Source organism: Lutra lutra, chromosome 16 (assembly GCF_902655055.1).
Source record: "Lutra lutra chromosome 16, mLutLut1.2, whole genome shotgun sequence".
NCBI lineage: Eukaryota > Metazoa > Chordata > Mammalia > Carnivora > Mustelidae > Lutra > Lutra lutra.
Genome location: NC_062293.1, coordinates 53255823 through 53280913, shown reverse-complemented (window position 1 = coordinate 53280913; position 25091 = coordinate 53255823). Strand labels below are relative to the sequence as shown.

The window sequence follows — 25091 nt, the reverse complement described above, 5'->3', positions numbered from 1 at the left end:
ATGACCTGAGCCGAAGGCAGAGGCTTTAACCCACTGAGCCACCCAGGCGTCCCAGAAGACACTCCATTTCAACTCATTTTACTCCCTTCAAAGTTTCCTGATGCCAGATTGCTCACTGAGCCCATTTGATTAGTGGATGCATGGTTCCTGTTAAAGTCTCAAAAGTTTCTGCACGTTAATCATGTCAAAAATAAAGATTCAAGGTAAGTTAAAATGAGCTTTTCTCAGGCTGAGTGCACTACGAAGATTAGCTCAATCTGTGATGAAAGACCATTTAATTCTATAGAGAAAAGTACCCAGTTGTATGCAGGTACAATTACAGTTGGAATTGTGTAGAGGGACCACATTCGTTTGTTAGTACTAATTGTTAATTTAGTACTAATTTCTTATTACTAATTTAGTACTAAATTATTTTATTTTATTTTATTTATTTCTTAAGATTTTATTTATTTGGCACAGAGAGAGAGCACAAGCAGGGGGAGCGGCAGAGAGAGAGGGACAAGCAGGCTCCCACGGAGCAGGGAGCCCTACCTGGGGCTTGATCGCAGGACCCTGGGATCATGACCTGATCTGAAGGCAGATGCTTAAGGGACTGAGCCACCCAGGCACCCCAGTACTAAATTGTTTTAAGGTATACTGCCTTTTAAAATGTTTCAATTAACCCATTTATTTAGAATCTATTTTTTGAAGACCAACCGTATCCTGACTGTGGGCAAGGGTGCGGAGAAAGGCGTGTGACCTCTGACCTCAGGCAGGTGACACTCTACTGCGAAGTAAAAGGATTCCCGTCTCCGTTTCAAAGTGTGGCTTTTCCAGCACCAGCAGGCAGTTAACTCAGTTCTGACCCTGTCTACCCAAGACAATGTTGGATCCTACAGGTTAAGGGTTCAGCTTCACGGGCTGCACCTCGCCCCCGACTTCAGAATCCAATCAAAAGTCCAGGGGGTCACCTGTGCTTCTGACTATAGAGGTTCCAACCATCCTCTCCTTGGGTGGGATTAATTTACTAGGGTGGCTCCCAGAGCTCAGAGAAGTATTTCACTTATAAGATGACCAGTTTGTGATAAAAGGATATAACTCAAACAGCCAGATGGAAGAGATGCATGGGGGCAGGTGTGGGGAAAAGGGCACGGAGCTTCCATGATCTCTGGATCTGACACCCTCCCCACTTGGCACGTGTTCACCAACCCAGAAGCGCTCCCAACTTTATGGAGGTTTCATTATATAGGAGCACTTGATGAAATCATGGGGCATTGGTGATTCAACCTGCAGCCCTTCTCCTCTCCAACAAGGTCCAAGAGGGACAGAGGGTTCCAAACCCTGATCATGTGGTTGGTTCCCCTGGCAACCAGCCTCCCTCCTCAGGTGCTCTCCCCCACCCGCCAGAGTTGACTCATTAACATAACAAAAGACACCTTGATCACTCTCATCACAAGAAATTCTGTGGGTTTTAGGGAGTCCTGTGCCAGAAATGAGGAAGAAGACCACATATAGATATTGCTTATTATAAATCACAGTATCGCAGGAAGAGATGAGCAGTCGAGAGATAACCACACGTAATTACAAATCAATAGGCAATTGCAAAGTGTGGTAAAGATTCAGAAAGAATACATGCCTTTATATGTAGGGGAGCATGATTTTATCTGAGGAAGTCAGGAGAGGATTGTGAGTGAAAATCTGAACAAATAAACAGACGGGGACGAGGAAAAGAAAAAGAGAAAAGAATAATGTAGATGAGCAAACTCTACGCAAAGGCCTTCATATCCAAATAATATCACAGAGCTCATGATTTAAAGCTACCGTCGCTTGAGGACTATCATTTTGTGCGGATGGGCAGCTTTGGTTGGTGGTCCCAAAGATGAATGATTTTGGGGCACTTTTCACAATAATAGCCATACCCTTTTGAATGTCTTAAAAAACAAAATTCAACCGAGTACATTTAAAAGATCTCATTGGCTTTATTCAACAGTTCATGCATGAATCAGGGAGCTTCCCATCCAGCACCTCGCCAGGAGCTCGGAGGGCTGCGCAAAATGGAAGACTTTCCTGGGCAGAAGGAGGTCGGAACAAGGAAGCCATACCTGCCAAAAAATACAGGTTGGTTATTGCAAGGTCACTGAGTTTAGGGGACGGTGGGGGTCTACCAGGCAGTTGGCCTCAATCGTGCTGATCAGGTGATTCCTGTCTGCTTTGGGGTTCTGTTTCTGGGAGATCTAAGACTGTCATTAAGTCTCAGTTTGGTGACGTGGGGCTCAGCAGAAACAATTCTATTTGGGGGCTTGTTGTCTTGTCTTTTAATGCCTGCAATTTGGCAGGCACACTGCCTTAGGTTTCTGATCCAAAATTGGCTTTATGAGCTGTCTGCTTTTATCACTATGCCTGTTTTAGAGACAGGGAAATAGGGGCTTGGAGGGATGAAACAACTTATCCAAAGACCCCTGGCTCAGAGGTAGAGTAGCCAAGTCTTGAACCCAGTCACCGGATTCTAGAACTCGTACTCACTGGTACGTTGCCTTGCCTCCCATGCTCGGGATACGACCCATCTTTATGCGCGTGGTGTGTTCAAGAAGGTAGCACATGGGTTAGCTGAGAATATGTACTATTGGCCTCTTTTGTATTCCACTGTATTGTTTAAATAATAAGTATTCATGAAACCTACAAACGCCACGACTTACCCCTATTAACGCAGTGTCGTTTATAAAAATAACAACATACTTGGTAGTACCAATGGACTGTGAGGAACTTCCTTTCTGCCTCAGGGACAAAGCAGCAAGAGAAAGCCCTGTTTGGGCAATGGCCCGAAGCCTGCTCTCTAGTCCCGAAATAGTACTTGGCCATGGGTGGGAGTTACACCAATGCTCTATCTTCTCGTAGCTTCCTTCTTCCCATCTGACCTCTGCCCTTGAAACATATATAATCTGGGACCTAAACCCGAGCTGTCTGCTGGAGCCACAAGGGCTACAGTGAGTGTTTGCCACACGTCAGCTTTGTTTGAGTACAGTGAGACACTTTCCCCAGAGCATACGTTTATAAGGATATAGAAATATATTATTTTTAGGGTTTTAGGATTTTTCCAGAACATCTCCTTACAAACTTGTTTCAATAGAATGTAGAAAGAGATGGAAAAACAGCTTCATATTTATTGGGCCGATTCGAATGGTAAAAATCACCTACTTTCCCTCCATCCCGATTGATAATTTGCTGTGCATACAAAGGTATGTGAAGTATGTATACAATTGTGTAAAACAGTCATTATTCCTTAAAAAGGGCTCTGTTGGGGCACTTGAGTGGCTCAGTCAGTGAAGCATCTGCCTTAGGCTTGGGTCATGATCTCAGGGTCCTGGGATAGAGCCCCGCGTCCGGCTCCTTGCTCAGTGGAAGCCTGCTTCTCCCTCTCCCTGACCCCCCACTCCCGTTCATGCTCACACTCGCTCTCTCTCAAATATATAAATAAAGTCTTTAAAAAATTGCTCTATTAAATAAATACTTTTTACTCAAGAAAATATCGTGCTGTATCAATAGAACCATTTTTAGGTGTAGGATTCCCTGCTCCATGATTTTACTGAACTATTCCCTTGGTGGTTTCCAACATTTTACCAGAATAAAAATTGTTGCAGTGGATATTTCTACACATGTATGTTGCGTAGTTTCTGATTCTCTCCTTAAGGTAAAATCAGGGACAGAGGACTTCTGGTTAAAAGTGTAAAATAAACATGCTATGCTGTTTGATGTGCATAGCAACGCTTTTCAGCAACGAGAATACACCCATTTTCCACCAAAAGTGTAAGAGTTCCCGCTGACTCGTATCTCCCAACAATGGGATTCACCACTCTTTCAAATATGTACCTCTCTTGTAGACTAGGAATGATAACGTGTTCCCGTGTTGTGCGCCCAGTCTGCGTGGAAAAGCTTCAGAGGCACCATCTAAAGGAAAAAACTGGAAAGAAGAAACGGACTTTGAAGATCCAGAAACTCACTCTTTCTCCCTCACAAGGATCTGATCCCAGGAGAGTGAATCTCGCCAATTAAAATGCACAGGGTGGTGAGAATGATACCAAGATATCCATTACTGATAGTCAATGGAAACCATGACCATGACAAAGACCAGAAATCCATATATGAATAAAACCAGTGTATTTGGCCTCAGAATGCTATACATGCACTGAATGTCCATCGGAGACCTCTCTATGATTTGTGTGTGTGTGTATATATATATATATATATATATATATATATCACTGTCAAAGGGAATAAAAAAAAAAACCATGAAATCCATGTCACCAGCATGGTCATCAAAAAGTTGTTAGATGAACATGGGATCAAAATTAAGGCGAGGAGAGAATTCGATTGCATCATGGATGGATGGGTTTGCTGGAAGGAAGAGTGCTCAGAGGCTGGTGGCTATCATCTCTCCACTTTGGCTCCAATCTAAGGACAGCCTGTGGTTAAGATGGGGAACATTTGCAAGAGGCGGTTACCTGGGGCAGCATTTGGATAGAGATGACACTTATTTTTTTTTCTTCCTATGTTGATTCATGAAGTGGGCTGTTGTGGAATTTTGCTGACCACCCAGTGCACGGAGCTCAAAGTAGGGCTCCATCTCATGACCCTGAGATCTCCACCTCAGCCAAAATCAAGAATCGGACGCTTAACCGACTGAGCCACACAGACGCCCCTCCTCTTTTTCATTCAGCAAATCAATGGTATGCTTATTTGCTATATTAATAAGGATAGAACCCAGGCTTGGCTTAGCTCAGACAAAAAGCAGGAATGTTTACTGGCTCAAAAATGAGAACCAAAGGAGTGAGGTAGATGGGGCTGGGCTGGTGGGCAGCCGGAATGGAATGCCATCCAGTTCTTGGTTTCTCAGTGCGGGGCCCAGTTGCTCCGACTTCATGCCTTCCCACAGCGGACCAGGGAGAGAGGGTGTGAATGTGTGTGTATGTGTCAGTGGGGCAGGGATGATTTATAGATGTGACTCCAGAAAGTTCCAGACTCAAGGCTTTCATGACATGAGCAGAGACCCAAAGCCTCTTCTCTGCCAGATCCTGTTGAAATAAGAATCCCCCCCCTTTTTTTTTTAAAGATTTTACTTATTTGAGAGAGAAAGAGAGAGCAAGCATGAGCAGGGGGTAGGGGAAGGGCAAAGGGAGAGGAAAAAGCAGATTCTCAGCTGATCAGGGAGTCTGATGCGGAACTCGATCCCAGGACTCTGGGATCATGACTTGAGCCGAAGGCAGAGGCTTCACCGACTAAGTCACCCAGGTGCTCCTGAATAAAAATTTTTTTTTTTAAAGATTTTATTTATTTATTTGACAGAGATCACAAGTAGGCAGAGAGACAGGCAGAGAGAGGGGGGAAGCAGGCTCCCTGCTCAGCAGGGAGCCCGATGCAGGGCTCGATCCCAGGACCCTGGGATCATGACCTGAGCTGAAGGCAGAGGCTTTAACCCGCTGAGCCACCCAGGTGCCCCCTGAATAAAAATTCTTAAGAGTAATTCCATTCATCCAGCTTGGCTCCCATGCCCCAAGAAAGGTGAGTAATATATCCATTAGCAATACCTACTTGAGTAGAACATTTTCCAGTAGAATTTGGATTGTCTTCTCCGCAGGTGAAATAACACACATTCGCCACGTGTCTCTATCATTAATAAATAGTGGAACGCCATTTTTAGTTTGTCTCTAGTGACTCGTCTATTCAGATATTTTGTTCCTTTTGAAAAGCTGTGATTTTTCACAGCTAGGTTTTTAAACCGAGCCCGACATGGGCCTGATCCTCATGTGCACACACACACACACACACACACACACACACACACACATACCTCGGTTACAGTACAAATCTGTAGACCACAGGACTCAAATGGGCATCCAGTTGTTTGGCAGGCTCAAGGGAATTCCTCCATGACCTACCAGGGGATTATGGTGAAGGTATCAAGAGATGTTACCACTCTCATCACCCTCTCCGCTGCTGCTCTTCTCCAGCCCATGGCAGAGAGTACATCACAATTGTCTGGCTAACAGGCTTGAGAGGATGCACTGAGTTCTGTGCGTCTAAGCTCACCAGTGAGGGACCTGAGCCACCGAAGAGAAGAAAATTAAGGTGGCGTGATCACAGGAGATGATTATCCTCTGTATATCCAGGGATGTGTTTATTGTATGGTGGTTAAGAATCCTGAGGTCACCAGCCCCTGATAACATGGGTTTTACGAAATCATTCTGTGTGTGAAGCCCCAGGCGCTTCTCATCTGAAAAATGAAGGTGACCAACGAAACCACCTGAGCAGGTGATGCCAATTGTGTCCCCATTTCCTATCGGATGGATTCATTTTTCTCCTTGTTATTAGTTACTACCATCTGGGGTGGGTTTGAGATTTCAGTTTGGATGTTCGAAACCTTCAGAGCAACAAAAAATTCTTTGGGAGATCATCGGCCCTATACCATGTGATCTCCTACTGGAATGGAATCATGAAACTCTACTGTGCTCTGTGGGGAGAACAGGGGTTCTGTGATCGAACTTCTTTGGAATATACTGAACTTAACAGAGTTAAACAGGCTGTTGGAAGCTTCTACTCTGCTCATAGCCACGGAGATGGTTTTTTTTTTTTTTTGAAACAGAAATAATGGTCAAGTCACATTTTTGACCTGAAACTTTCCAGTGGATTCCCTTTGTACTTGGAATCGAATCTTTGTGCTTTGACCTCTACATCCTTATGTAATTTGACCCTTGGTTTCTCCAGGGTCCCTGTGTACCCCTCTCCGCCTTGCTCACTAATCTCTTGCTCTGTGCATCAAATCCTCTGCCTCCAAGATTTTACACTTCCTCTTTGTCCTCTCTGGGGTGATTTCCCTCCACCTCGTCCCATAGCAGTGCATTTGCACTCTCTAGGTCTCCGAGGGCTCCCTCCCCGACCGCCCCATCTAAAGGAGGCCCTGCACCAGCTACCTTGTTTCCCTCAAGCACGCTCTTGGTTCACACTGGTCGAATAGTGCCTCACTGGGTGTCTTGGGAAGGGTACATATCTTGCAGTGCTTTCCAGATCTGCTCCAGTTCTCCGTCATCAAAGAAAACGGGTCTTCCTTCATCAAGCTGAAAATCCGTCTGTGTTTCCACCTGTCACTTCACGCAGCCTGGAATTAAGTACAGTTGGAATATGCATGATGTCAGCATGAATATTTACAACAAGGCAAGAGAATTGCATCAAAGCAACCCTTGCATCGAATGACTTGCATCAATTTTTTTTTCCACCTTGAATTCACTCAATGAAACCATGGGATCAATTAACGGGACTTTGGGGGGGGAGATCGTGAGCTCTCTCCCTGAAGCAAGGAGGTGTAACGGGCAAGCTGATGGGTTGCTGTAACCCATTGTGTAACCCCACTCAAGTATCCCCCTTTCACGGGGTGGCCCTGTAAGGATACCTCCGTGTACAACTTTCTAGAATGTGCTTTCACAGGCATTGTCAGCAGACTTTAGCCTGAAAATCAACCAGCTGGGGCCAACCATATGGGACTCTCTGGGAGTCCTACACGGGGGAACGTGCTGTTGCGTGCTGATATGTATTCCTGGGAGGAATAAGGCAGGTTGATAGAATGCTGGAACTCGAGCCCTCTGAGATGTTGGAACTGGAGCCATTCTTGATTTCACAGATGGAGGAACTGAGACCCAGAGAGGTACAGGATTGTGTGTGTGGTGGGGAGGGATGTGATGTCAGAGATGTTGAAAACCTGGCCACTTGATTCTCTGTCCAGAGAACCTTCCACCGAGTCACAACACCAGAAACACATAGGGCAGACATAAGCCGTCACCCATGCAGAGGCACAGGAGGTGAGGACCCGGCCGTGGAGGGATGGGTGCTCTACCACAGCAGGGAGCCGGCAGGTGGCTTGCAGGGGCTAGGGCTGTGAAGGTTATACTCGAATGGTGGGTATGAAGTTGGGTCTTGAATGGGAGCAGTGACAAGAGGCTGGGGCATCCCTGGGGGTAGCATTTCAGAGTCCTTTTTTTTTTTTTTAAGATTTTGTTTATTTATTTGACAGAGAGATCACAAGGAGACAGAGAGGCAGGCAGAGAGAGGAGGAAGCAGGCCCCCCGCTGAGCAGAGAGCCTGATGTAGGGCTTGATCCCAGGACCCTGGGATTTCAGAGTCTTGAAGAGTGAGGGGAAAGTGGACACATTCGCGATGTCCCCGGTCTGTCACTGTTCCCTCTAACATCTCTGTTCATTCTCTGTCCAGGTCCCTTGACCAGCTTCTTGATGCTTGTTCAGCATCCTTCTGGTTTGGCGATGGGGTCCGTACCTCATGCCTGGGTGACCTCTCACAGGTCCCCAGTGTGTCAGTCAGTCCCCGGTGTCTGTCCATCAGGCCTAAGTCCTCAGCACAGGGCCAGGAGCTTTCTTATTGCAGATGATTTCATGCTTCCTCCTTTCCCTGCGGGAGCCTTCCCTGATGATCCTTGCTCTGCCATTTTTCCATTTACCCATTGCCTTTGGCCCTTGCCGCCATTGCCGGGTGTTTAAACCCTCCACTGTTTGGTGACCTTCTCTTCTAAGTTATCTGGATCTCTCACACTGGGTCGTAAGCAGAGACCGTCGTCTCTGCTCCTCTGGGCCCAGCTCCCTGCTCAGGAGCAGTAAGTAACCCTAAGGCTCGGTTAGACAAGGTGGGTCTCTGCTCTCCACGGACAGTGGCTTCTGCTATGATCTGAAGGTTTGGGCCCCCACAAAGTTTGTATGTTGAAACGCAACGGTGTTAAGATATGGGGCCTTTGGGAGGTGATTAGGTCTTGGGGGTGGAGCCCTCGTGATGGGATTAGCACCCCGATGAGAGACCTCACCAAGTTCCCTGGCCCCTGTCACGACATAGGGACCCAGGGAGAAGCACGTGACCCGGAAGAGGGCCCTCCCCCAACCACACCAGCATTTGACCTTGGGCGTCCGGTCTCCAGAACCATGAGAAATAAATTTCTGTTGTTGTCAAGCCACCCCGTCTGTGGTATTCTATTAGAGTAGACGGAACAGACTAAGACAGCTTCTATCTGCTTTACCCTGTTGAGATCCCCAGCCGGGGCTCTGGGGGCATTGACTTGGTGAGCTCTGGTGTGAAGGCACATGTTTAAATATATATGTATTTTTAAAATTTTGGTAACATATACATAAAATTTACCACCATAACCATTCAAAGGGCACAGTTCAGTGGTACTAAGTACGTCCCATTCTGGAGCGATCATTGCCACCCTCGATCTCCAGCACCCTTTGCAATACCTAGAGCTGAAACCTAATAACCTAATACTTAAAACTAAACACCAAATCCAGCCCCTGTGTGCCACCCCCCCCAACCGCTGAAGCTGCCTCTCTACTTTCTGTGTCTCTGACTTTGGTGACTCTACGTACCTCACGCAGTCTTCGTCCTTTTGGGACTGGTTTATTTCAGCGAGCATAGTGTTTCCAGAATTCACCCATGTTATACCCTGCATCCAGAAAGTCCTGCCCTTTGGGGTGCCTGGGTGGCTCAGTCGGTTAAGCGTCTGCCTTCAGCTTGGGTCAAGACCCCTGGGTCCTGGGATGGAGTCCCCTGTCAGGCTCCCTGCTCAGCAGGGAGTCTGCTTTTCCCTCTCTCTCAGTCCCTTCTGTCTCTCAAATAAATAAATAAAGATCTTAAAAAAGAAAAAGGTCATTCTCTTTTATGGCAAAATAATATTCCACAGCCCGGGTACAGCCTGTTTTTTTTTTTTAATTTTTTTATTAAAGATTTTTTTTTTTTTTTATTTGATGGAGAGAGAGATCACAAGTAGGCAGAGGCAGGCAGAGAGAGGAAGGGAAGCAGGCTCCCTGCTGAGCAGATAGCCCTATGTGGGGCTTGATCCCAGGACTCCAGGATCATGACCTGAGCTGAAGGCAGAGGCTTTAACCCACTGAGCCACCCAGGCGCCCCCAGCCTGTTTTATCTACCCATTCACCTGTCTGCAGACATGCCAGTTGTTTCCACCTTCCAGCTGTTGTGAATTAGGCTGGATTGCACAAGGCGGTGGAAACATCGGTTTGAGTCCCTGCTTTCCATTCTTGTTGGCTTTCGGCTCTCTCCTCCTCGGGAGAGGCTCACAGTCATATCGGTCCCCCTCCCAACTCACAAGCGAGAGGTGGATGTGGTTTGCACGGGGTGGGGGCAGGTGGACAACTCTCTGGGGATCATAGGGGTGCCTCGGTCCCCCCTTGTCGGACTTTCTAATGACTCTCCCGGGTGCATACCACAGGACAGTTATGGGAACTTCAGCCTGAATGTTTTGGCTGACCTCTGCCACCTCCCCCCCTAAATGGTTGTTAAAATGGGGGAGTTGCATGGGTGAGGGATTATCGTTACCTTAATTATTTTTGAGTCTTGAGAAATTAATCAGTGTCTCCGTGATTGTTTACGTTAGACCATGCGAGAACCCGTCCCAGCATAGCTGGCCCGTCCAGCTGCTCGCAGATGTTGAAAGGGGCCATCAGGAAAACCTAGCAGGCTCATGAAGAGTGGAGCAGAGGATATTTTCCTAATGATGTGTAACTAGTCAGAAATGAAGTATTTGGTTCCTGCCCCAAATTTAATTTAGTCCGTGACCCTGGAACACTCAGAAAGGAGGGAGTTCGAGAATATTCTGCAGCCACCGGACCCCTTCAAAGGGTGATTTTCTTCCTGGGATGAAGTAGGCACCTCCATTGCCGGTAAAACGGGACCACAGACACAAAGGCCCGGATTCTGCAGGGTCTGTGTTATTTAGCAACGTGACTGACTTGTAAACGGCCTCACATTGGTTTATGCAAATAAGCAGATGCCCCTTTGCCCCCCAGTTTGTTTTTACCTGTTCCTCTTACAGGGTTCTTTATCTTCAGTGAAAGGGCTTGCTGCGCTGTTAACCCCAAACCAGCCCCAGTGAGAGCGGATTCAGTTGTCTATCCACTCAACCAGTATTTATTGAAGAGCTACTTGGAGTCAAGTATGTCAGCTGGGCTCCCTCCCAAGCAGAGCCTGAGGCAAGGATGTGAAGCAAAGTGGTTCATTTCCCAGGAAGCAGGCAGAGGTGGGGAGGGGAGAGATTTAGGGTATGGCAGGGGGAAGGAGAACCCACGAAGGACATGCTGATGAGTGGGGTTTAGTCATGCTGTGGACACCTGAGAAAACAGGTGGTGGGGGTCCCAGGATCAAAATGATGGTGGTGAAAGCTATTGCAAGGCTCCAAACATACTGTTTAATAAAACAGGATGTAAAGCTCATATTTGATATAATTTCAACCACATACAAAAAAACACGAGTACACACAGGCACACATGATCCTGACATTGAGGTGATACTACTGTGATCATTGGACGGCCGAATGATATTTTGTAGCACGGATATATCATAAGTTGCTTTCTGTTGTGGGAATAATAGTTGCTTTCAGGTTTCAATACGGCAGTGGATACCTTGAGTGCTAACCTGGGTCTGAATGTTTGAAAATTTCCTAGTGTAGATTTTTGACATTGCAATTTTTGAGTTGGAAAAAAAAAAGAATATTATTAAGGTTTTTCATAAATGTTGTCAAATTATTTTCCAGGACAGTTGAAGTGTGGATATAAATGTTCAGAGAACTACTCAAACTCTTGAATTAGACTGATTAAACTCTTTTGTCAAAATAATCAATTTGGTCATGTATCCTGAGTTTTTATAGATTTTATTTGTTTATTCATGAGAGAGTAAAAGAGAGTGTGACCACAGGTGGGGGGAGGGGGCGGCAGGCAGAGGGAGAAGCAGGCTCCTCGCTAAGCAAGGAGCCCAGTGTGGGATTCGATCTCAGGACTCTGGGATTATAACCTGAGCCAGAGGCAGATGCTAAACTGACTGAGCCACCCAGCTGTCCCTCGAGTTTTTAGATGCTTTTATTTTCTTTATAAAACTCATAGAAATTCATTCAATGATACTGAGAAAAGAGAGAACAAAAAACATCACTTTGGCTTTAAATTGCCAGATAAAATTCCAAAGTTGCTTTTTATATAAATTTAACTAAAATATAATTTTAAAGTAGTTTTGGTTTCTGTCTCTCCCTTTTTTTTTAAGTTTCCCCTCTCCTTTATGACATCATCATCATTCTGAGCCATGTTTGTGAGTTTGCACAGGGAAACCCACCTATATGCACATATGTGTGTGTGTGTGTGTGGCCCACGCAAAGCTAGACATCTCCCTTTTATTTTCCTTTTGCCGTTCCTGTTGGTGCATTTTTCCTTGATTATTATTTTTAAACTGGGGATTTAGAGATGGTTTCCGAATGACCTATTTATAGCCTCGCCAAGATAAATCTTTTTTTTTTTTTTAAAGATTTTATTTATTTGACAGAGAGAGACACAGCAAGAGAGGGGACACAAGCAGGGGGAGTGGGAGAGGGAGAGACTGGCTTCCTGCCAAGCAGGGAGCCCGATGCGGGGCTCGATTCCAGGACCCCAAGATCATGACCTGAGCTGAAGGCGGATGCTTAATGACTGAGCCACCCAGGAGCCCCCAAGATAACTCTAGAAGACCTAATCCACTGCCCAGGGCATGGATGCCTTAGGGAGGAAGTTGTGTTTTCCAAAAGCAGTTTTCGGAATATTTTAAGAGTTCCACATGAGATGAGTCTGACTTAAGATTTTGCATTCCTTCGACAAGTCCCTTTTGTGAGCTGGTTGCCAACACAAGCTTGGGAACCCGGTTTTTCTGCTAGCAGGTGTCTCTTACCGCTCAGGTCACGGTAGGAGGGGCGAGCAGGAAGCCTTGAACCCCTCTGGCCTTGCATTTATTGACGAATTCTATCAGGTTGACCATTGGAATCAGTGAGTCAATGAGGTGTCCTGGTTGGCCAATGCAAGTTAAACAAGTTCCTTGCTCTTAAAAAAAAAAAAAAAGAAATGAAAAGGGCACTTCTCTTCTTTTCTAACCATTCTTTCCCTCTCGTTCCGTGTTTGTGTGGTGTTGACGGTCGGTGGAGGTGACCAGGACAGAGTGGTGACAAAGACAAAAGAGCGCGATAACACTTGAAGTTGGGGCCGACAGAGGGGTGAGAGGTCAGAAAAGCAAACAGAGATCAAGGGGGCACAGATAACGGGGGGCAAAGCCCATGCAAACAGTGGCTCGCTGGTGGGCTGGGCGCCGGGCTGTCCTGCAGGGAAGGCTGCTGGCCTGGAGGCAGCTGCTGGCCCAGCCCAGCTGCACTTTGTCCCTCTCGCCCTGTGGAGACCCAGCCCCCGTTGAGTTCTTCCTGGGGACCCTGTCCTCGCTGAAAACTGAAAGCAGCTGGCAGGTAGGTAAGCCTGGGGCAGAGGGAACCCAGACCTTCACCCAAGACACAGCCCTAGTGTTGCTTTTGCAAAAGAATAAGATTTCATGCTTCCTGTCTGTTTCAGGAACAGTTTGATTCCGTCCCGGCAGAGAAGGTGCGACGGGTGCTGGGAGCAGGGTTCTCAGTTTGCAACAGGCTCTTCATCCGAACAAGCAAAAAAAAAAAAAAAAAAAAAAAAGTGTGCTTCTTTAAATTAAGTCCTAGCTTTATTTTTTTTAATTTTTATTATTATTTTTTTAAGATTTTATTTATTTGACAGAGAGAGATCACAAGTAGGCAGAGAGGCAGGCAGAGAGAGAGGAGGAAGCAGGCTCCCCACTGAGCAGAGAGCCCAATGCCGGGCTCCATCCCAGGACCCTGAGATCATGACCCAAGCAGAGGGCAGAGGTTTTAACCCACTGAGCCACCCGGGCGCCCTAAGTCTTATCTTTAAATTAAGTTCTAGTTTCCTAGAAGCAGGGCCAGAGACCAAGAGTTTTGTGCGAGTTGTTAATTTGGAAGGTGAATGGAGGAGAAACACCAGAAAGAATGGGGGCAGTTGGGATGCCCCAGGAGACCAGTTAACGTTTGCATGGTTGAGCAGGTTAGCAGGGTGGGTGACTGGGCGCGGTGTTCCCGGGGAGCTCTGAGACCAGCAGAGGGCAAGCTCCAGAGTTACCCCTCGGAGAAGAATGGGAGCTGAGCCATTTATCCATCGAGCCCTGAGAGTCGTGGGTTGAGGATTTTTCCAGGAGGCATTCTGTCCCTGGCTTGCCCTCACTCTGGCCAAGTGGGCTCCCAGTGGCCAGACAGATGCCAAAGGCAAGGAGTCCGGGTGCAACAGTGGGAGACATTCCGGGGGTTGCTCATGGCAGTGACCAGTGCTAAGGGACATGGGCAGAGGTCCGAGAGTGTGTGCCTCCAAAGGGAAGTGGGTGTTCTCCGTGATTAAGAAAATTCAACATTCCACTCAAAGAGGCATTCGAGATTCTGCCAGGAAAGCCCTCTCCCCAGTGATCCCCTCCCCAGTGATCCCCTCCCCAGTGATCCCCTCCCCAGTGATCCCCTCCCCAGTGATCCCCTCCCCAGTGATCCCCTCCCCAGGGATCCCCTCCCCAGTGATCATTCCATTTCATTGATCCAAAGTGGCAAGAATGTTCTTCCTCCGCCAGCCTGGCCCCGAGCCCTTTTACCTGTTCTAGTGGCTTTTTGTTGTAAACCCCAGGAGTGTGTTTTCTGTAATGAGGTTTGCTCGTCGTTGCTGTTTTCGGGGGGTATTAATTACCCGTTTATACAAATCCAGGATTACGACACACTGTGATACGAGTTACAATTTTCCAAGGCAGCAAAAATCTCGATAAAACAAGGGAAAGTACTCGGTGGACAGATGGTATCTGCTCTGCCAAGTTCATGATTTGTGAGCTAGCATCCTCCTGACAATTTTGACGTACGTTTCACATACTCGTCTATTATCTTAATTTGTAACATTTCTTCTAAACTCACCTGAGGGCATGTTCTTTCAGAAACTCAATTACGGGGCCGTTCGTTGTTTGACAACACTTTTGGCAAATGGTTATTGCGGGAGTAGGGTCTGGGTGTTTGACAGACAGAAGGACACAGCAGGGTTTTCAACAGGTGTGGATCCCAGGAGTGAGAGAAGCCTCCCGAAGGTTAGAAGATCACGGAGCCCTAGAAGTCCTGACTTCTTACTCAGCAAGGAGTGGAGGGGGTGAATGTCATTCAGGAAGTATTAATTGAGCATTTACCATGTGCTAAAACAGTGCTTCTTTACTGGTCTCAATGCTTAACACAGTGGAACATTTATTGAAGACCATAAAGAGCTTTTACATCTATACGGTTATATCTATGGATATTTTTCATATTAGAAATTAAAAGAGAAAAACATGAAAATTTTATTATTAATTGATGCCGAAAATAGCCATAATAAGGCCATTACATGGTAACATAAGTAACATATTTTTATGGAAAATAACTCTATTTTCCAAAACAAAGGAAATGTATAGCAGGGGGAGTGGCATAGCTTTACATTTGTGCAAATGTCTTTTATGTCTGGCTTGATAGAAGGCAGCTGGATTTCTATCTCTGCTTCTGCATTCAATTTGTTGTAATATGTTGTTTTTGTTGAAGTCTGTCAAGAAAATCCGACCTTGCAGAGATGCACGGTTGGAAAAAGGAGGAGTATTTTAATAGCCTTTTAGATAATTGTGGTTGTTTTTTTTTTTTTTTTGATGCAATACCCAAACTTGACAGTTCCCAAACTAACTAACTTCCTTCCTTCCTTCCATATCTCTGTAACCATTTTAAGCATACATATTGCTTTGCAAAAGACTAAGCTTTCTTGCTTCTTCTCTGTTTTAGGAACATTTTGATTCCCCCTAAGAGAAGGGACAGGTGTTGGGAACGGGGGTCTCCATTTGTGAAACGCTGCTCATCCGTGTTTTGACCAAATCTAAGAGGAACCATCAAAAGAAAACAAAAGCCAGTTGAAGCCTCAACTTTTGACGAATGTTTCTTTAAAATGACCTTGTTGAGCAACTATCTCAGCGGTCTCCTTCCAGAACTCTTCTCATCTTGCAAAACGGAAACTCTGTCCCCGTTCAGCACTAACTCCCCATTCCCCTCCCCCTTGCCTGTGGCAACCACCAGTCTACTTTCAGTCTCTGTGACTTTGACTACTTTAGGTATCTCGTATGCGTGGGATCATATGTTCTTTGTCCTCATGTGACTGACTTATTTCACTTGGCATAAGGTCTTCAAGGTCCATCCACATGGTAGCGTGTGTCAGAATTCCCTTTGTTTTTTGGCTGAAAAATAGTCCGTGGTATTCCACGTTTTGTTTATCCATTTATCCATCAGTGGACTCTCGGGTCTCTTCTGCCTATTGGCCATTATGAATAATGATGCCATAAATATGGGTGTGCAAATATTTGTTTGAGTCCCTGCTGTCCAGTCTTTGGGGGTATATATTCTGAAGAAAAATTTTTGCATTGTACCATGGTTATGTTTGTAATGTTTTCGGGAACAACCCTACTGTTAAGTAGTAGTTTCTTAAAAGTTAGTTACAATGTGGGATCTGAAACCATATCTGTGAATGTTATGTGATGTTATGTTAACATTTATCAGTCTGTCTTGCACTTGGGATGGATTTTTAACCCGTGCACTATTCTTAAAACAGTACGCATTGGTCATTTGGAATAGAGCAGCTCGGTGAGCTTTGCAAATCTCCCCACTAATGATTCATTTTCAATACAAGATAAAACAATCATGTTCATTCATTTCACTGCCGATATTAAAGCCTTTAATGCATTTCCAAGCTGTCAAGCTCATGGTGACAGATATAAGTTTTCTAAAATTCTAATTATTCCTTGAAAGCTTTGCGTTTTATCCTTGACAACCGATGCCGTCAGTTGTTTTCCTTGAAGTGACAGACTCACTTTGTTCATTTTCGAGAACACGTCTGCCAGATAGCCAAGCGTGAATCACCAGAGCTTGTCACTTTTCAAGTAATGATGATATTCCAGGGAGGGGGAAAAGCTCTGATTCAGTGTGTAATTCAGACAACTGTCCAAGTACTTTTCTGTGAGACACTGTCCTCCTTTTCTACACAGAGTTACCTGTGGAAGAGTCTGCGTTGTGCGAACGGAGGTTTCGGTTCTTGGATTTACCACAAAAGTTACATGGGTATCCACGCTCAAACAAAGACATCCAGAAGGAAAGTAACAAGCATAACACAGTTTATTAAGGACTGCACACAGTCTCTTTTTCTAAAGATTTTATTTCAGAGAGAAGAGCACAATCAAGGGGCGGGACACGGGGAGAAGCAGACTCCCAGCTGAGCGGGGAGCCCAATGTGAGACTCAATCCTGGAACTCCAGGATTGGTGACCTGAGCTGAAGGCAGATGCTTACCTGACTGAGCAACCCGGGGGCCCAGGACTGCACACTCTCAAGAAGGGAGACCAGGCAGGCCCTGAGGTGGTAACTGCACTGAGGTTGGGGTGGAGGGAGTGTCTTTTCTTTTTACGTGACAGAGGGTCTGAGTCATAGCTAGGTGAGTCTCCTACCAAGGTTGTCTCCAATCATCTAAGGGACCCCACCTAGCGATCGGGAGGGAGAATTTTGGGCCGTACAAGGTTCTTGCTGGAACTGTCATGTCTGTCTCTCCCCACCGGGGGATGGATTTGAAACCATGATGTAATTATGTTATAATGAAGCCCTCGGTTACACAGGGGCCGAGGTGGAAGAGGGGAGCAAGTACTGTGCACCTGGGGCTTGGTCTCTCAGCCCCCTGGGGGCATTGGAAGCTAGGTGGTCATGATGCTGTGCCCTCAGCCTTTGAAGGTGTCACCTGTTTATGCGTAATGTGTCCCCTCTGACGCCAGCCCACAGCTAACTAACGGCCTATCAACAACGGAAGTGTCTTCTGTATACTTTCCACTTCGTTGCTCAGAATATTAAAAACACTGGTATTCAGTCAGGATTTTTTTTAATTTTTATTTTAAAATTGATTTTGTTTATTTGTGAGAGAGTGTGCACAAGTGGGGTCGAGGCAGAGGCAGAATGAGAAGCAGGTTCCCCACCCAGCAGTGAGCCCGATACAGGACTCCATCCCAGGACCCCGGGATTATGACCTGAGCCGAAGGCAGATGCCCAAACGACTGAGCCACCCAGGCATCTCATAATCAGTGAGGACTTATTTTTATTTTTATTTTTAAATTTTTTTTTTTAAAGAAGTCTTTAGTTCTTTTTTTTTTTTTTAAGATTTTATTTATTTATTTGACAGAGATCACAAGCAAGCAGAGAGAGAGAGGAGGAGGCAGGCTCCCTGCTGAGCAGAGCGCCCAATGCGGGGCTTGATCCCAGGACCCCGGGATCATGACCTGAGCTGAAGGGAGAGGCTTTAACCCACTGAGCCACCCAGGCACCCCGCCATCAGTGAGGATATTAGTTCATCAGTGTGACGGTTTGGTCAGGGGCACAATTTAGTGACATTGCATTCTCTTACCGTCCGAGTGTTGGTGACTATGCATGGGTGTGTAGTTTGGTTATTGCCTTTCCTTGGGCTAAGGCTACCGCAAGTCCCCCACCAGCACCCCCTTACCCCTGCTTTCATGTCATCAGTTTAAATATCACACAGTGAAAAGGCACATAACAGCTTAGTGTGTTTTTCATGGCTTATGTTTGACAAAGAACATTATGTTCGTTTCAGGTGTCCAACATAGTGATTCCACAGGTCTGGACCTTACATTGTGCTCCCCTCAGGTGTAGCTTTCATCTGTCACAATACAGGGCTCTTTTTTTGTTTTGTTTTGTTAATTTTGCTTATTTATTTGTCAGAGAGAGAGAGAGTGCAAACTTACAAGCTGCGGGGTGGGGGAGGGGCAGACAGCAGCCAGAAAGAGAAGCAGACTTCCCATGGAGCAAGGAGCCCGATGTGTGGGGCTCAATCCCAGAACCCTGGGATCACGACCTGAGCTGAAGGTAGACACTTAACCGACTGAGTCACCAAGATGTCCCACCACACAGAACTCTTACATCCATTGACTATGGATTCCCCGTGCTGCACCTTCTGCCCCCCTCCCCCGACTCATCGGTTCCCACTCCCCTTCCACCTTGCCACCCATCCCCCACCCCCAGACCTCTCTGGGCACCACCAATTTGTTCACTCTATTTATGGGTCTGTTTCTGCTTTGTTTGATTGTTTCGTTTTTCAGACTCCCCATGTAAGTGAAATCGTATGGTGTTTGTCGGTCTCTGTCTGATTTAGTTCACTTAGCACGCGTTCTGGGTCCATCCGTGCTGTCACAAATAGCAAAAAAAAACTCACACTTTTTTTTTTTTAAAGATTTTATTTATTTGACAGACAGAGATCACAAGTAGGCAGAGAGGCAGGCAGAGAGAGAAAGGAGGGGAAGCAGGCTCCCTGATGAGCAGAGAGCCTGATGCGAGACTCGATCCCAGGACCCTAGGATCACGATGACCTGAGGTGAAGGCAGAGGCTTTAACCCACCAAACCACCCGGGCGCCCCCAAACCTCATTCTTTTTTATGGCTGAGTTATATTCCATTTATACATACACCTCATTTTCCTTATCCATTCTTCTGTTGACGGACACTTAGATTGCTTCCATATCTTGTTTATTGTAAACAATGACCCTTAGTATTTTTTTTAAAGATTTTACTTATTTGTCAGAGAGAGAGAGAGAGAGAGAGCACAAGCAGGGGGAGCAGCAGGCAGAGGGAGAAGCCGGCAGCCCGCTGAGCAGGGAGCCTGATGAGGGACTCTATCCCAGGACCCTGGGATCATGACATGAGCCAAAGGCAGACGCTTAACTGGCTGTCTTTAAAAAAAATAACAATAATTTGCCATCTTTGCTTTCAGATAAAGACCTATATCTACATCTTTTTATTTACATATGTACTTTTTAAAAAATGGAATCATATTAAGCAAGCTGTTACGTAACTGACTTTGCTTGTATAATGATATGGCATAAATATTTTTCTACGCAATTAAAGAGTTTCACACAAATACAAGTTACAAATACAAAGCAAATGTAAAACAAATAGTTGGTATCATAACCAGTGGCACAATCAACACGTATTTTAACCAAACTCAATTGTTGTGAACGTAGCTCATTTCCCATTACTTTGCTATTGTAAAAAGTCTCTACCCACCATTGTTATACCTGAAGTGTTTAATATATCCTTGACGTTTTCTTTCTTACTTTACGTATTCGTAGTGATGGAGTTGGTAGATCATGAAATCTTCATGTCTTGAAATAAAAATGGATTTTAATAGTCCTCCAAAAAGTTGTATCAACCTACTCTTTCATAGGACAGTAGAAGGATGTCCGGGTGCCAGCTGCTGTTTATTGATTGATTGACTGATTGATCTATGTATTTATTTATTGGAGAGAGAGAGTGTGGAGGAGTGCAAGCAGTTGGGGAAGGGGAGAGAGAGAGAGAATCTCAAGCAGGCTCCACGCCCAGTGTGGAGCCCAGTGAGGGGCTCAACCTCATGACCCTGAGATCATGACCAGAGCTGAAGTCAAGAGTTGGTCACCTAACTGACTGAGCCACCCAGGTGTCCCCAAATGTACTCTTTTTAAAAATTACCATTTTGGGGCACCTGGGTGGTTCAGTGGGTTGAAGCCTCTGCCTTCGGCTCGGGTCATGATCCCAGAGTCCTGGGATCGAGTCTTGCATCGGGCTCTCTGCTCATCAGGGAGCCTGTTTCCCCTCCTTTCTCTCTCTGCCTACTTGTGATCTCTGTCTGTCAAATAAATGAAATCTTAAAAAAATTACCATTTAAACAATTTTTATGCATATAGTTCAATGGCATTAAGTACATCTACGCTGTTTTGCCCCACCATCCATCTCCAGTACGTTTTTATAAAAATGCAGTTGAAGTGAAATCTGCAGTTCAAGGATTTTTTTTTTTTTTGAAGATTTTATTTATTTGACAGACAGAGATCACAAGTAGGCAGAAAGGCAGGCAGAGAGAGAGGGGGAAGCAGGCTCCCTGCTGAGCAGAGAGCCCGATGTGGGGCTTGATCCCAGGACCCTGAGATCATGACCTGAGCCGAAGGCAGAGGCTTAACCCATTGAGCCACCCAGGCGCCCCAAATTACATCTCCAGTACTTTTATCCTGCTCACCTGAACTCTGTCCCCAGTCAACACTCGCTCCCTGTTCCCTTTCTCCAGCCCCTGGCAGTCACCCTTCTCCTTTCTGTCTCTATAAATGTGATGACTCTAGGTACCTCATCAAAGTGGAATCATACAGTATTGGTCTTTTTTGTGAGTGGCTCCTTTCACTCAGCATGAGCACCCACTGATATTTGCACATTATTTCACTTTCACAAGCCCCCAAACGGCAACACTGGGATGGTTCAATTGCACTGTTTGCAAGTGGGCAACATCAAGGTTGCCACGTTCCTCAGCAAATTCGGTCAGGAAAGGGGATGTATGCACAGAGATCCTGCTCTTTGGAGGGATAATTTGTCTAAATGCATTGTGCGAAGAAATGACACTAGCTGTGAATGAGGCTTCCGCTGAGTGTCCATCGATCTCAACAACGAAACAGGACTTTCAGGTGTGTATTTCCTTGCAGTGTCTATGGTAAAGAGCTCAGTGACCAGGACCAGGAGGATTTCTGAATTCCTGGGACGTCATTGTCTTACTCGTCCTCTTACACAGAAGGAGCCCTCATTCCGAAGGCTGGTTTGGATCACGTGCTCTCGTCCGGATAGAACATTGCGCAGCTGGCTTTGTCTACAAAAACTCGAGTGAAGTACAGTATTCACACCCCCAAGCGCTGGGTCTGTGACTGTCCAGTTCTTTATTAAAATCAAGCTATCGGCAGAGTCGGAAGAACGCAGACGCTCGCAGGATTGCATAGTATGATGTATAGAGGAGCTGAAGACTGTCTTTTTCAGACGCTGATAGTGGTAGGATCTGACTTCTCCTGAGGGCTTGGTGTGTGTCAGGCACTGGATCACTGGCCACATTAGCTCATTTCATTGTGCTAAAATGCCGTGCAGTGCTTCTTCTCAGTGACTTTTTTTTTTCAAATGAAGAAATAGAGGATAGAGAGATTCAATAAATTCCTAAAATTGCAGTGTGTGGCAAAGCAGGATTTGAATCCAGGCAATCTAGTTCCGAAACCTCGGGTCTTCATAAACCAACCTAAATTTCCTGATCTCCCAACAGATGGCTGAATATTTATTAGACTGATCTGTTGAATGAAAAAAACCTCTTAAGAGCCCTGTAACCATTTCATTTATAAATATCAATAAATACTATATTTGAGTTATATTCCTTGCAATTATGGAAACACAAGGTACTTTTTTAAAAATTTTTGAAATTATTCTTATGTTCAGTTAGCCAACATATAGTACATCATTAATTTCTGGTGTAGTGTTCAACAATTTGTAAGATAATTTTTTTTTTAAGTAGTCGTTTTTGAAAATATTTTGTGGGGTTCTGCAAACAAAAATGTTCAAAAACCCTGTTCTGTTCACAAATGATGTCGTAAGAGAATAATGACAATCTATTTTGATGGGAAAGAGGGAATGATGAAAAATTATTTGAATGTAATCCACAAAAAACAGTGCTTTGATCGTCACTTTGATGACCTTATTTTACCTTATTTACTTACTTAATTAAATCAGTAACTTTAGTTAATGTCAATGCAGCATTAGATGAAATGAGAGGCTGTCCTCAATATAGTACATGAAAATTATTTCCTTTATGAAAAACAGAATCAGGACTAACTCTGCTCTGAGAAGAACGTTACTAAACAAAGCAGGTGTCCAAGGCGTCCATAGACCTGGCAAGTGTAAGCATAATTTTAGCAGCCTTTCTTCCTCGTTAATAATGATCTATGAAGCTATGCGCTAGCAGAATAAGCCTATGCTTTTCATCCGGGATTATGACAGCAGAGTAGGCAAGGCCCAGAGGGAGGGGACAGCTGGCGTCAGGACTCCCAACCGCCTACTGAAAATTTAAAGAAGTTTTCTGATCCCTATCACGTATGTCCCCACTTTACTGCAAGAGGCAGATTATTACAATCCCCTCAGGAGCCCCTCAGAGGGACCTCGGGGCAAAGAGGTCATGTGATTCAATTGTAAGACTATTTGATGAGAATCTACAAGGAACTGGGAGCTGTGGTGGTTGGGGACCATTTGGGGGAGACAGAAAAGCTGGATTAGACTAAGGTTCTCGTTCTTATGGAGTTGATGGTCTTCTTAGGAGAGGAGGCAAAGAGTGCTAGAAGTAAAGAGAACACAGGGACAGGAAATGAGCAAGTGGGTGCCGCATTCAGTGGGGGCCTGATGAGGGCCTGGCAGAGAGACAGAGCATAGGGAGCGTGCTGGAAAGAGACCAAGTTGGTATGGGCACCGTATCCAATACAAGCTTAGCCGTGGTCCTCAGGGTGAAAGGCAGAGGAGTGGAACGGAGCTAAGAGCTATAATGCAAGAGAAATTTCCTAAAATCAAAAATACAAAAAGATTGGAAGCTACCTATGGAAAGGTACTATGTTTCTGAGAATATCAACCCAGAATGACCAACGCCAAGACATAGTCTCATGAAAGTTTTGGGCTTTTTGTTGTTGTTGTTAAAGATCTTTTTTATTTGACAGAGAGAGAGAGAATGAGAGAGCATGCGTGCACACACAAGCAGGGGGAGTGGCAGGCAGAGGGAGAGGGAGAAGCAGGCTTCCCACCAAGCAGGGAGGCCGATGTGGGACTCGATCCCAGGACTAGGGGATCATGACCTGAGCTGAAGGCAGATGTTTCACCGACTGAGCCACCCAGGCGCCCCAGTTTTGGCCTTTAAAAAAGAGAGAGAAGAAAAATCCTTTGGACAAAAGGCAAAACCAGCCAGTGACATGGGAACCAACCAGTGACATGGAAAGGGAATTAGGTTATCATCAGACTTCTCACAGCACTGCGTTACGCTAGATGAACGTGGAGTGACGTCGTTAAGACAGTTCCTTACCGAAGAATGTTCCAGAGGACAAGCTTCAGACAGCTGAAATGGCTTGGAGCAGTTCCATGAGGGCTGGTGTTGAGCATTCGACGTGACTTACTGTAGAACTTGGATCAAGGGAGGGGCAGCAAGGAGACAGAACCACACATGTGATGCTCGTATGATGTCACAAAGTAGGTAAGGAACAACCATACAAAGAGAGGGGGCATGGGGAGCGCATACTTGAAAATATTTCTAAACAGCTTTCAGAAATTCAGTTAAAGGATGGTGTTGCTCTTCTGAGATGGCTGATGTGTGTAATGGGGTTAACAACGGCCTTTTCACATTCTTGTCCTTTTACCTGCCTGAGGAACAGGTACCCCAGACGTGGCACTGACCTTTTGTAATCTCTTTTTCATCGATTTTCCCCTTCTCTTCCCTTCCCTCCCTCCCCTTCCTCCTTCTCTTCCCCTTCCTTTCCCTTGCTTTGCCCTTTCTTTTCTCTCTTCTCTTCTCTTCTCCTTTCTCTTTTTCTTTTCTTTTCCCCTTTTTCTCAGTAACCATGCTGGAATTGCTTTATCTTACACTTTTCCTTCTTCTTCTTTTTTTTTTTTAAGATTTTATTTATTTATTCGACAGACAGAGATCACAAGTAGGCAGAGAGGCAGGCAGAGAGAGAGAGAGGAGGAAGCAGGCTCCCCGCAGAGCAGAGAGCCCTATGTGGGGCTCAATCCCAGGACCCTGGGATCATGACCTGAGCCGAAGGCAGAGGCCTTAACCCACTGAGCCACCCAGGCGCCCCTCACACTTTTCCTTCTTGACTTAGTAGGTTTCTGGTTCTGGGCTGACGGCCTCTGCTCATTGCTATTGGGATTCTTGCGGTATTCCTGGCTGTCGGGCTTAGCATGTTTTTAAATCTCAAAGAGTATTTCTGTTCGGATTGATAAGGACTTTTTGCATATTGCGTTAATCTCTCAATGTCTGTCCTGGGCCACTGATAGCCACTGACCACTTCTAACCTTATTATAAACAACTAATCCATCATTTCACTAGAATATTCTGTTTTGTTGGAAACACAGCCTTTGCCCCCATGAATTTATTTGTTATAAATACTCAGCACAGTTTGTTTTAATGTCATCAAATGGCCAGTGGCTTAATTCTCCTCTCTCCTTTTTTGCGTTGTCTATGGCAGGAAGGGGAAAATGTTGGGTCCCCATGATGCAGAACATGCGTTTGGCTTTTCTTCATGACACTGACCGTTAGGTGACTTCTGTTAATGCCTTCATCAGCTCTCT

At 45.5% G+C, this 25091-nt stretch overlaps 1 long non-coding RNA gene across 1 annotated transcript; it reads right to left on the bottom strand.

The window, feature by feature from the left end:
- Window positions 1-1961: 1961 nt before the first annotated feature.
- LOC125088109 (uncharacterized) lies at window positions 1962-23943 on the bottom strand. Its single transcript, XR_007123572.1, has 3 exons — window positions 23827-23943; window positions 6945-7129; window positions 1962-2081 (listed from the first exon to the last, which is right to left on the bottom strand). It is a non-coding gene; the product is annotated as an uncharacterized LOC125088109 (long non-coding RNA).
- Between the last annotated feature and the right edge of the window lie 1148 nt (window positions 23944-25091).